We start from the raw sequence: 12,427 nt of genomic DNA, 5'->3' as shown, positions 1-12,427 counted from the left end.
ACTTTGATTCCATTTTATTGGTACTATTTCCACATTCTCATGACAGATAGTCAGAAGGCTTGTAAAATGTACTTTCTAAAAGACGATACAACTTTTTTGGCTAAATTTCACGGTTGAATAAACACAAGTCCAAATTTGCTCTAATTGGATTTTTTACACATTTCTATCAATAAAAATGATAGAATATGATGACAGTTATTTTTGGGAAGAGTATCTTCAACAATATTCATCGTTTCACGGTTCAATGAACATTTATTGAAAACAAAAAATACGATTTTCAAATATCATAGGCAAGTATTGTTTCATTTTGGTAACTGAAAATGATATTTTCTCAACTTTTTTGTTATGTTAATGACCAATTAACATGCTTCAACGATTCAAAGGCGTTTAATTAAACATTCACGCTTGAATGAACATGTGGAATGTGATTAGCTCTTTTTTACGTTATTGGAAAAAATGCAATTTGTAACTATGGATATCTGTCACAAACCTCCTTGCATAGTTCACTTGATTTGATTTTTATGAAAATCCCGATGTTTAATGCATCAGTGAGCACACAATATTCGAAAATTATGCAAATGAGAAGAAAGTTCAAGGCCTTGGCCCCACTCTGTGCCGTATCGAATGGTTATTTTGGTGTGCGCGCCTTTTGGATAGTGTTACTCTGAAGCCATATGCGAAGTTTCATGAAATAACTGTTGGCAAAAGTAACAAAAACCGTCCATGAAACAAACCCTCATTTCATATTTGTTAACATTTAGACTTCCTCTCTGATAGACTTGTGTACATTATGGGTGCATATGTTTAAGAATAACTAACCCCTTATTCAATATGGTGGAACTTTTTTTCAAGGCTGTCTTTAGCAATGTAATTTGGCAGTAATGTTTATCAACCTATGGGCAGAATTCTGTCCAAAAATGGAATAGATTTGTTTATTTATGGATGAGTGAGCACGCATGAAAGTGGGAAAACTGGTATTTTCAATGTCACAGACTCATTTTAAAGGGTAATAAAGTGAATATTGGGGGCAAATTCGGTTTCAAATGTGACTTTAATTGCTGCTGTTTTTATCATCCATCATTACTATCACCACACACTTTCCGAACTTTAAACATTTTCATGGTTGAGCGAGCATATTCGAAAACTTAGGAATGAATACTTTTTATACTGCATAAATGTATTCTTTTCCTAACCATTTCTCATGATTAGTTTAATTTATGGACAAATCAGTGGTGGATCCAGAATTTTAAAATGGGGGAGGGGCCTATAATCGGCGGAGCCACCAACATTTTCAAATTTTAACATGATCTAACAAGTTGTAGAGGATACTACCATAAACCCCTATGATGATACGTCACAATACAGGGGCCGCGGAACGGTTTTCAAAGTGGGGGGGGGGGGGGCTGACCATGTAAAAAAACACAATCGTATGGTCATTTTTACATTTTTTGTACATGCTTTTGGAAAAAAAGTGGGGGGCTGAAGCCCCCCCCCCCCGCTTCCGTGGCCCCTGCAATACCTTGTGCTCACTCAACCGTGAACATACGATATCAAAACTGTGTGAGGAGTGGCTAAATGATGGATAGTAAAACAGCATAACACCATAAAATACACCTAAAGACAACTTTTGCCCAACTTTGTATTTGCACAATTTGAAAAACGACTCTTGTGACTCTCAAAAATGGTCATTTTTAATTCAATCTTTAATTACTCATGCATGACTCAACCGATTAATCTCATTTTTCCTCAGGAGTTGCTTAATGAGTGTAGAAAATCACCTACGACATATCCTATCTCAAAATAATTCCGTTCAAAAGTTACAGCAATTTGATTTAGGGGGGACTTACTTTATTTGTTGTGTATAGATTATTCCATATTTCATATAATAAAATACAAAAGAAATAGTGAGTGGATGACGTCATCAGTCTGCTCATTTGCATACTGATCAGGATGTGCATATCAATGTTTTGTGAAATTAAGCAAAACTTTAAAATGTCATAACTTTCTTATTTTACATCCGATTTTGATGAAATTTTCAGTGTTATGCTTTTTGGATTTTTCTCTTCATTCAAATCAACTTTTTGTTGGGGTGGACTTTTCCTTTAATAAAGTAATTTGAAATATTTTGTTATTTATTTCTGCCAAGTACATCATTAATCGTATTCCATAACATAGAAAGATTATTTTTATGTTGGTGTAACAAGTTGCAATAATATGGTTTTTGGGCCTTTTTGAGAATAGAATTTAATTTATTTCGATAAATTTTAAATGATTTTTCTGTTGACTTCTATTTTTGCAAAAGGTTTTTTACATTCTGTTTTTCTTATGTATACATTTCAATAAAGACTTTGTTATCCACGGCTTTCGTATCAGATGTTTTTTATTTTTTCTTCCTTTTGATATACAATTTTTATCATAAGCAATCCTAAAACAGTTCATTAATTTGCTATAGGCATTATTAATATCCTCAGAAGCTAGGACTTCATCCCAAGCAATACCAGATAAGTAATTTTTAGGTTGTTAATAGAAGCTAAATCTGATTTATGTATTATTGGTAAAGGAGCATGTGATGTAACGTGTTCACAATCTATGTCTGTAATTTGGAAGATAGGAAGATGATCTGTGATATCGCTATAGAAAATTCCAGACTGAATTGGCGAAGAATGTACATTGGTAAAAATATTGTCAATAAGAGTTGCAGATTTTGTGGTAATACGCGTTGGTTTATCAATAAGCGGGCGAAATGCATTATCATATAAAATGTTTACAAAATTATTAATGAGGTTGTTTGAGCTAATGTTAAGAAAATTGATATTGAAATCACCCATAATATAAACATTCTTATTTTCACAGGACAATTTTTCAAAACATTCTTAAATATTATTAAAATTCTGTAAAGGTGTATGCAGGTCTCGATAAATAATACCAACAATTATATTCTTCTTATTACACAATATAATTTCTAAGAATAGATATTCACATACATCATTTGAAAAACGCCACCACCTCTTCTGTCTGGTCTATCATTATGATAAAAACAATAATCCTTTAAGTTGAAAAATGATGGGGTTTTATCATGCATCCAGGTCTCACTAAAACCACAAACAGAAAATTGAAAATCGAGTCGAGAGATAAAGGAACCAATAGCATCAAAGTTTCTAAACAAACTTCTTGAATTAAAGTGAAGCATTACTAAAGCAATGTCAAATGTATAGAAATTATCACCAGGGTCTAAATTATCGATAAGGCTAAAACCATGATCCTCAAAGGTTTCAACAGGTGTAGTATCAGATACATTGCCAATTAGGGATGGGTCATATGTTGACATTATCAATCACTCACTCACACACAAACACACACACATGCACACACAAATAGTAACAGAAATAAAGGTATACAATTATGATTACACACACTGACGTGTCAATGAATATATAAAGCAAGATGTTCATTGACCTGGATATAAAGTTTGAAAAAAAATATATATAAAGACTAAGGTGACCGACCACAAGATCTAAACCGAGTACCGTACATTTATGTATGCCCATAACATTGCATTATAGTTGGGATAAAAGAGATCGTCAATCGATTATTCCAATACATTTATAAGTGCCTTCAAAGTGTTGAATTATAACAAATAAGGCATAAGTATAGTAGAATATTACTTTTATGAAATAAGTACAAGTATAAAACAGTTTTTTTGTGTGTGTATTCGAGATGTCATTGGATAATTATATATCCCATAACATGGAATTATTGTAGTAACATTATATGTATGCCATGACATCCACAACCATGTAGCACACAGTAAAAAATAAAAAGAATTCAATGAATTAAATATCATAACGTTCACTGCCTTTGGAATGTTTCAATACAATTCATTAAGTAAACCAAAAAAAATCTTCAATCAATTAATTAGATACAAATAAATGAAGTCTTCACTGCGACCAAAATGTCTCTATTAGTAACATATTATGAAAATAATTCCAATGAATGCAATAAAATATATCTACTTTTCAATATAACAGAGTTGAAGTGTTTTCAATAAATTTTCACTATAAATACAATACAAATTTCAGTATCTTTAAAAGTTGATCCAAAGAAATCATATATACCACGGAAATGTCTTCAAACAAATCTATTTAAGGTATGATATTATATAAAGAAAAAAAAGACTATCCAGTGTCTGTTATGTACATGTAACTGGTTAAGAAGATAAAGTTAAATACACAGGTCTAAACAGAAGACAGGGGGAAAACACATCAACCGATGGCAAGGAGGTCCTCTTTGCTATTTACTTGTCTCTTCATTGAACCATTGTTAGTCTTCACCGATACAATTATTCTTCCATTGGTAGACCATGCTGTGAGGATGTTCGATCCTTGTACTTTGCTGGCGTTCATAGCTTCCCATAGAAGTGAACGATTAGTCTTTGTCAAATCCTCATGCAGACTCATTTTGGTGCTCTTCAGTTTCCTTCTATTCAGTAGTAACTTTTGTCTATGTTGATATGATGTAAGCTTGATAATAATTGCTCTCGGTTTGACGTCTCTTCTTTCATTAGGTGCGGGATCAGTGCGACGTGGTACACGATGGCTCCTATCGATGTCCTGAAGATGGAGATCCACACCAAGTTGTTGCTGTGATATTTCACAAACTCTCTGACTGGTATTTTCATTTTCCTTTTCCGGTACTCCGAAGAGACGGACACAATTTCTCCTTGAATATTGCTCCTGGTCATTTAGTTGTTTTTCTAACCATTTATTTCTCTCCTCACATTTTCTGTTGTTTCTTTTGTAGATTAGCTAGGCTTCTTTCAATGTTGATAATCCTTTTATAATAATGTTTAATAAAGTAATGAAAAAATATTTCTTGTTTTCTCCCGCAGTACTTTCTCTTTCTTCCTCCCTCTTTTTCTCCTTTCCCATGTGTTGTTTTGACTAGCCAATGGGGGGGGGGGGGGGGGGGGGGGGGGGGCATGAGCAATCGACAATGGCACAACGTTGAAAAAGTTGGAAACTATTTTGTTGGACGGTCGACAACGGCACAACGTTGGAAACAAGTAGGTTGGAGATTAGTTGGCTAGTCAACAATGACACAACGTTGGAAACTAGTTTCATGGAAAGTTGTTGAACAGCCAACAAAGGCACAACGTTGGCAACGTTAGAAACTAGTTCGATGGAAAGTTGTTGAACAACCGACAATGGCACAACGTTGATAAAGTTAGAAACTATTTTGTTGGAGATTTGTTGGACGGTCGACAACGGCACAACGCTGACAACTAGTAGGTTGGAGATTAGTTGGATAGTTGACGATGACACAACGTTGGCAACTAGTTCGATGGAGAGTTGTTGAACAGCCGACAATGGCACAACGTTGGAAAATAGTGTGTTGGAGATTCGTTAGACGGTCGACAATGGCACAACGTTGGAAACTAGTAGGTTGGAGATTAGTTGGATAGTCAACAATGACACAACGTTGGAAACTAGTTCGATGGAAAGTTGTTGAACAGCCGACAAACGTTGACAATGTTGGAAACTAGTTCGATAAAGAATTGTTGAACATCCGACAATGGCCCAACGTTAGAAACTAGTTGTTGGAGATTTGTTTGACAGCCAAAAATGTCACAACGTCGGAAACGTGTTTGATTGGATAGTTGTTGAACAGCCAACAAAGACACAACGTTGACATTAGAAACTAGTTCGATGGAAAGTAGTTGAACAACCGACAATGGCACAACGTTGAAAAAGTAGGAAACTATTTTGTTGGAGACTTGTTGGACGGTCGACAACGGCACAACGTTGGAAACTAGTAGGTTGGAGATTAGTTGGATAGTTGACGATGACACAACGTCGGCAACTAGTTCGATGGAGAGTTGTTGAACAGCCGACAATGGCACAACGTTGGAAACTAGTGTGTTGGAGATTCGTTAGACGGTCGACAATGGCACAACGTTGGAAACTAGTAGGTTGGAGATTAGTTGGATAGTCAACAATGACACAACGTTGGAAACTAGTTCGATGGAAAGTTGTTGAACAGCCGACAGACGTTGACAATGTTGGAAACTAGTTCGATAAAGAATTGTTGAACATCCGACAATGGCCCAACGTTAGAAACTAGTTGTTGGAGATTTGCTTGACAGCCAACGATGTCACAATGTCGGAAACGTGTTTGATTGGATAGTTGTTGAACAGCCAACAAAGACACAACGTTGACGTTAGAAACTAGTTCGATGGAAAGTAGTTGAACAACCGACAATGGCACAACGTTGAAAAAGTAGGAAACTATTTTGTTGGAGATTTGTTGGACGGTCGACAACGGCACAACGCTGGAAACTAGTAGGTTGGAGATTATTTGGATAGTCGACGATGACACAACGTTGGAAACTAGTAGGTTGGAGTTTAGTTGGATAGTCAACAATGACACAACGTTGGAAACTAGTTCGATGGAAAGTTGTTGAACAGCCGACAAACGTAGCTATCTTTCTTATAACTCTTCTACTTCCGCTTATGTTCTATGTGACCGTATATCTCTTAATTACTGAGAGAGGCCTAGCCAGCTGCAAAGGACGAGGACGTTTCTGGTCTTAAAAAATTGATCGACCCCCCTTCCCCTCTGGCCCCTTTGGAAATTATGCGAGTAGATGTCTATCAATTCTCAAATGAACCAGTTTCAACACTGTATTAACTCTCCAACAAACTAGTTGCCAACGTTGTGCCGCTGTCGGTTGTTCAACAACTCTCCACCGAACTACTATTGAAAATTAACGTAACGTGACGTAAATCCGGTACATTGGTGTTAAGTTTAAAAGACATATATTTGTCAACCTCCCCCCCCCTATACTCATTTCAATCATTAATAAAAATATTGTTACTCCGTGTTTGCTCGGACTCATTTGTTATGGAGTTTTTATTTAGTATATGGACTAGAGATATAGCATATGAAATACTAATTAAAAGGCAAATACTTTGTGTTACTTACGTGATATGGACGCTGTTCCTAGTGATAGGTACAGTAGAAAACATATGAATGATGCCCAGTTTATAACTCCGAAGGGACACCTTATATCCATATTCGTCCTTTCCTGAGACCACTGGGATGCAGGATTAGAACGATCGGTAATGAACCTCATTAGTTGAATTTGTTCTTGTTTTCTTCAACACGTCCTTGCACAACGATTGATATCTACCACTCTTTGGTGTTGAACAGCTATATTTGATGATGATTTGATCAGGAGAAAGAATCTCTCTCGGGCAAGGGCCACACCTTGAATTCAATCCGAATGCAACTACCGTACCCACCAACGGGCCTTTGAGAGTAGCCCAACCATGAACACAAATAGATTGATATAAAAACATATCGTCACGGTCTTTGGACCTGTTAAAAGGATTTGACTTGAATAAAAACCACATGGGTCTCACATCATCGTACAAATATGTATATGTGTGCAGCCGTAAAGTATACAATATGTGAAGGAAAAACATGGCTCACTTGTTTTCTACTTCAATATCAAACGTTACACCCAGCATTCACATTCTGTCAATTAGAGTTATCAAAAGTAACTTTTCTTTGAATAACATAAGAACGCTTTACCTTTTAATGGGAATATGCTAGTATAGCTTTAGTCCATACGACATATTATTCATGAAAATTACATGGGCATGATGGGCATATCATTATCATATTTATTCTGGAAGGCCAGGTTGGTCTCTACATCCCATATTAAGCTTCCAAAATACTGAAATGTATAGTGGTTGTTTTCATTCAATTTGCTTTCTGCCAGCTTACTAAAAAAAAACTAGGACATTATTCATCTATTCTGTCGTGAGAAATAAATTGGTATTGCATTCCTCTGGTGTGCTTGGCATCCTAGACCTACTGGAGAATAGATTTTTTGGCTTTAGAATTATGCACAATGGGTTTTATGGGCTGCAAATAACCTTTGACTAGGTTTGAATACCGAGTTCTCCTAATGAATAGAAGGTGATTTATACACTGAAGTACGACTAGGCTCGGCTCTATGAATCGCAGAGGCAGTTTAATATTATTATTATTGATATAACTATCATCATTATTATTATAATTGTTATTATCATTATGATTATCATCATCATCATCATCATCATTATCATCATTATCAATTACTCTGTCATTAATATTTATGTTATATTATTAGTAATATTATGGTTGATACAATTATGATTGTTAGCGTTATAATCAGCGTCATCATTCTAATTGATATTGATATTGTAATTATCATCATCATCATCATACTCTTTGATATTGAATGTAACTATTCTTTTTATTTTCATAATCATTATAAATTGTTACCTCCAATATCATCAAAGGTGTCACATGGTTAAAGGCATATCTTACTATCGTGGAAGGTACGCTATGCAGTTCTTGATGAATAAAAGTTTGTCATCAATATCTTACAAAATTAAATGTGTTTCTGCCACCCCCATCAAAAAAGTGTTTATTGACCTATGATCGACATTTCTCATTACAGTCATCGTGCTCTACCTATGCATTCTGGATCGGGCTGTATCAGGAGAACCCTCAGTTATCTGACGGTATCTTTTCCTGGTCTGATGGAACCTCATTCGAAAACCAACTGTGGAAACCTGACTAACCAATTGACAGTCAATAAACCTGTGTCAGGAGTGAATTGTACACTAATTCATTTATTTCTTGGAACAACGTCATTTGTATGAACGTCTATGGATTCCTTTGCAAGCTCCCTGCAACACGTGGTTAATTAGTTAATCGATTGATTGATTTTTTTTTTAAGTCATCGTATTAATATAAACCCCTCAAAAAAAGCTTGGAAATCTGAGATTGGCCATTAATTTCTCCCAACTCCAAATGTTACACAATGCATATTTGACATCATTCAAAAGATCATTTAATTCTCTTTAAGATGATACCATGCTTGTTATGATCATGCCATCACGGAAAGAGCAGGATTCAAAAGTGTTGGATGAGGTCTGAATTGAAAAGCTGCAAAACGAGCAAAAAAAGTTTGGAAATCTGAGTTTGGCCATTAATTTCTCCCAACTCTACACAATGCATATTCGATATCATTCAAAAGATCATTTAATTTTCCTTAAAATGATACCATGCTTGTTATGATCATGCCATCACGGAAAGAGCAGGATTCTAAAGTGTTGGATGAGGTATGAATTGAAAAGCTGCAAAACGAGCAGAAATAGTCTAGAATGGTCAATACAGAACATGATTCTTTTGTCCGTGTCAATAGAGATGAAAATCCATTCAAATCAAGCCCCTGCTTCTTCATTTCTAATATATTGTTGTGGTTATGTAGTGATGGTTCTGTGAGATATCATGGTTTGAATCGTTGTTTGAAATACCCATGCATCTTTGTTTGTTTTTTATGTGTTTGCTTGTGCAGAGGTGTGTTTGATTCCATATTAATGTTGATGTTAAGGTGCATGAAAACAAAAGAAACCGCTGAGAAACTCACTCATCACCACGGAAAAAAGAACAGTGACTTTCAATATTGTGTCATTTTGAACTTGCCCGACATTTCAAGGCACTGCACCTCCATGTGAACCATGACCATATCATGTGTGGTATCATTTTAAAGAGAATTCAACGATCTATTAATTAATATTAATTACACATTGATATTCACTAAAACCGAGGAGGGATTATCGATCAAATTCAGATTTCCAAACTTTTTTTGAGGAGTTTATATATAGTAGTATTAAAAACAACAGGCTTGCACAGGATAACCAACGAAAGCTCGAAAGCTTATTTTTATGGGGGTCCTAGACGTATATAGAATTACTATAATAAAAGGTAGATTCAGATTCATACAATTTCTGCAACAGAAAAGGAAATTATTGAAATACACGTTTACTTTCCAATGATACCACTTTTACATATGATGATGGCACACTAAGAAATTTATTACCGGTCAAACCTTAGTTGCAGAACTTTTGAGGGGTTAATGTATGTGCAACAAATTCAACGTCCGCTTTGCCCTTTGTTTTCAGACAATAAGGCCCGAATTCACAAAGGTGGTATTGAAGGTGCCATGAGCCTAATTACATCAGGAGGGCTAAAGATATTCGTTCGACCCAACCCATTCGATTTTTTTAATTTGATATTGCTGATTGACAAAAGTGTATGAATATGATTCAAAATCTAACACTGATTCTAGAAATGGTAACTACTGAACTTCCTTTGCCCAAATTGGGAAGATATATCAATGATTTGGAACTATTTTTTGACTGGCGGAAGAATTGGGGCTATTTTACTGTTTCAGTTGATGAATTTGATCCCATCATAGTTATCTTCATAAATGGCGATTTATTTTTAAAATGAGCTGGCTACGATACCCTTCTCTGGTCAGATATGGAATGTCAGATATATATCCTATCCAAAGGTAGTAAACATTTGACCCTCTAATTTCACATTTATTTTTTATGAATTTTTCTTAAGTGCCATTTTAACACACAAGTCTATGGGGAATGTTTTACGCGCGTGAGACCTGGGGAGCGTTTCATCAATATTTTCATCCGACAAGATGTCAGATCTGACATCTTTCCATGATTTTGATTGGCAGAGAGGCACTGTTCCTATGGTAACTGTCGGATAAAATGGGACTTGTCGGATAAAACGTCCGACAAGTCCTTTCATGAAACGCCCCCCAGAAAACCCGTACGGTTGAGTCCAACGAACGAAGAGGGCAGCAACACACAAGCGTGTTGCTCTAAGGAAGGTCAACTCCGCTCGAATTTTGTGACCACTCTAAAAAATAAGGTGGGGTTTTGGGAAATTTGTCGAGTTGATTTTTTTTCATTTGATAATTTCAAATATTTTTATTTTTAAAGAAAATATTTAGCTTAAATAATCATTATTTTGACATTTTTCCTCATTTTGGAATATTAAGTCTATGACGAGGATACCCCTAATCTGTTATATTCTTCTGGTGACTTTCGCTGCACCACTAATAAATGCATAGACAACCACCGTAATAATCGAGGTCATTTTTCCGGCCTGGGTGCGCCGAGTCTGGGCCGGTCGCGCAGCTAGCTAGTGACGTTGATGATGCGCTGGGGCTTTAGGCGACTCGTCATAGATCTTCTAGCAACATAGACAATGACGTCTAATTTGCCTAGTCTGATTTGAAGTGCAATGGCTTCAGGGCTGATGTTTATCAACGATGATTGTTCAAGGTTAGATTTCAAATTTTTAATTTCATTCGACTTTTAAATCTATAAATCTGAAATAAAGGCGCTGTTTCCCCGAAATCCGGGTCTAAATTTCAACTTCGAGTCCGAGACTATGGACGGCGAAAAAAAACCCATGCATCGGATGCATTGCATTGGCTTCGCGCTGCGCTGCAGCTGCACAGCCAGGCTGCGTCGCGTCGAAGGTCGATTGAGCAACCAAACTTCCAAAGCCAAATTAAAGCTTAAATAAACGGCCACCTATCCACATTTTCCCTGGTTTTCTTCAATAATTTCTAAGAAAAATCAGCTAATTGATGGAAACTGATTGCAATGTTACATCGTTTGGCAGAGTGCCATCATCGTTTTGCGTTAGACCTAACCCAGTAAGTATTAAAATTAGGGTAGGCCTGAACTATAGGGATGGGGGCTAGATTAGACCATCTTAATTTCTGATTTTGGGCAGAAAGTTGATTTGATAGACAGCATCCATATCTTAATTTGACCATTGATTCTCTGCGATCAATGTTTAAAGACTTTCACATAATTTGTTTGCCATAATTAATTTTCCTGGGCCTGGCATGTGCTTGGCCGGCAGAACGCGTAATATTTGTTTGAGAAATTTCGAAAACGAAAGAGCAAAGTGACTGAGCTCGTCGTGATTCTATGCATTTTCTAAAGTGAATTTTAAGGATTTCATGTCTAACGCTAAGGCCTAACGGTAACTTGTCAACCATATAATCTTCTAGATCTAACAGTTAGACTCAAGGAATTTACCCTGTAGGCATTTAACCAGTCCTAGCGGCTAGTCCATGCAGGCTGGCCTTAATTGAACCAAAGTTAGCTTGCATGGACCAACCCTCAAATGGTCTAGGTTTAGGCGTCCTATCTATAGACAGGTTGAAATCCGTCTGTTTTGAGTTTATTATTATTATTATATTATTTTTGCATAGACTATCTCATACCAACAAGTCGTGCTAGATCTTTTCTAGATCTACTTAAAGTTAGATATCCAGTGTGGAACAACATCTTAACAGATCTTAACAGATCGATATTTGTCTAGTTAGACTAATAAAGTTAGATCTTTAGACTTGGGTCTATCGATCAACTAGACAGGAATAACCGTCGTTTCTGGGGATGTATTCAACAATTTCTGACATATTACTATAAGCAGTGGCGTACCGTGAGTCACGGCATTGGGGGGGGGGGGGGGGCACCAGCAAAATATT

The 12,427-nt window shown here is 36.1% G+C and overlaps 1 pseudogene; it reads right to left on the bottom strand.

Annotated features, from left to right (window-relative positions):
- Nucleotides 1-4,258: 4,258 nt before the first annotated feature.
- Nucleotides 4,259-7,529, bottom strand: LOC129264256 (uncharacterized; annotated as a pseudogene).
- Nucleotides 7,530-12,427: the final 4,898 nt, after the last annotated feature.

The sequence above is a fragment of the Lytechinus pictus genome, chromosome 1 (genome assembly GCF_037042905.1).
Source record: "Lytechinus pictus isolate F3 Inbred chromosome 1, Lp3.0, whole genome shotgun sequence".
NCBI classification, from domain to species: domain Eukaryota; kingdom Metazoa; phylum Echinodermata; class Echinoidea; order Temnopleuroida; family Toxopneustidae; genus Lytechinus; species Lytechinus pictus.
Note: the sequence above shows the minus strand (reverse complement) of the source record. Positions and strands in the feature narration are given on the sequence as shown.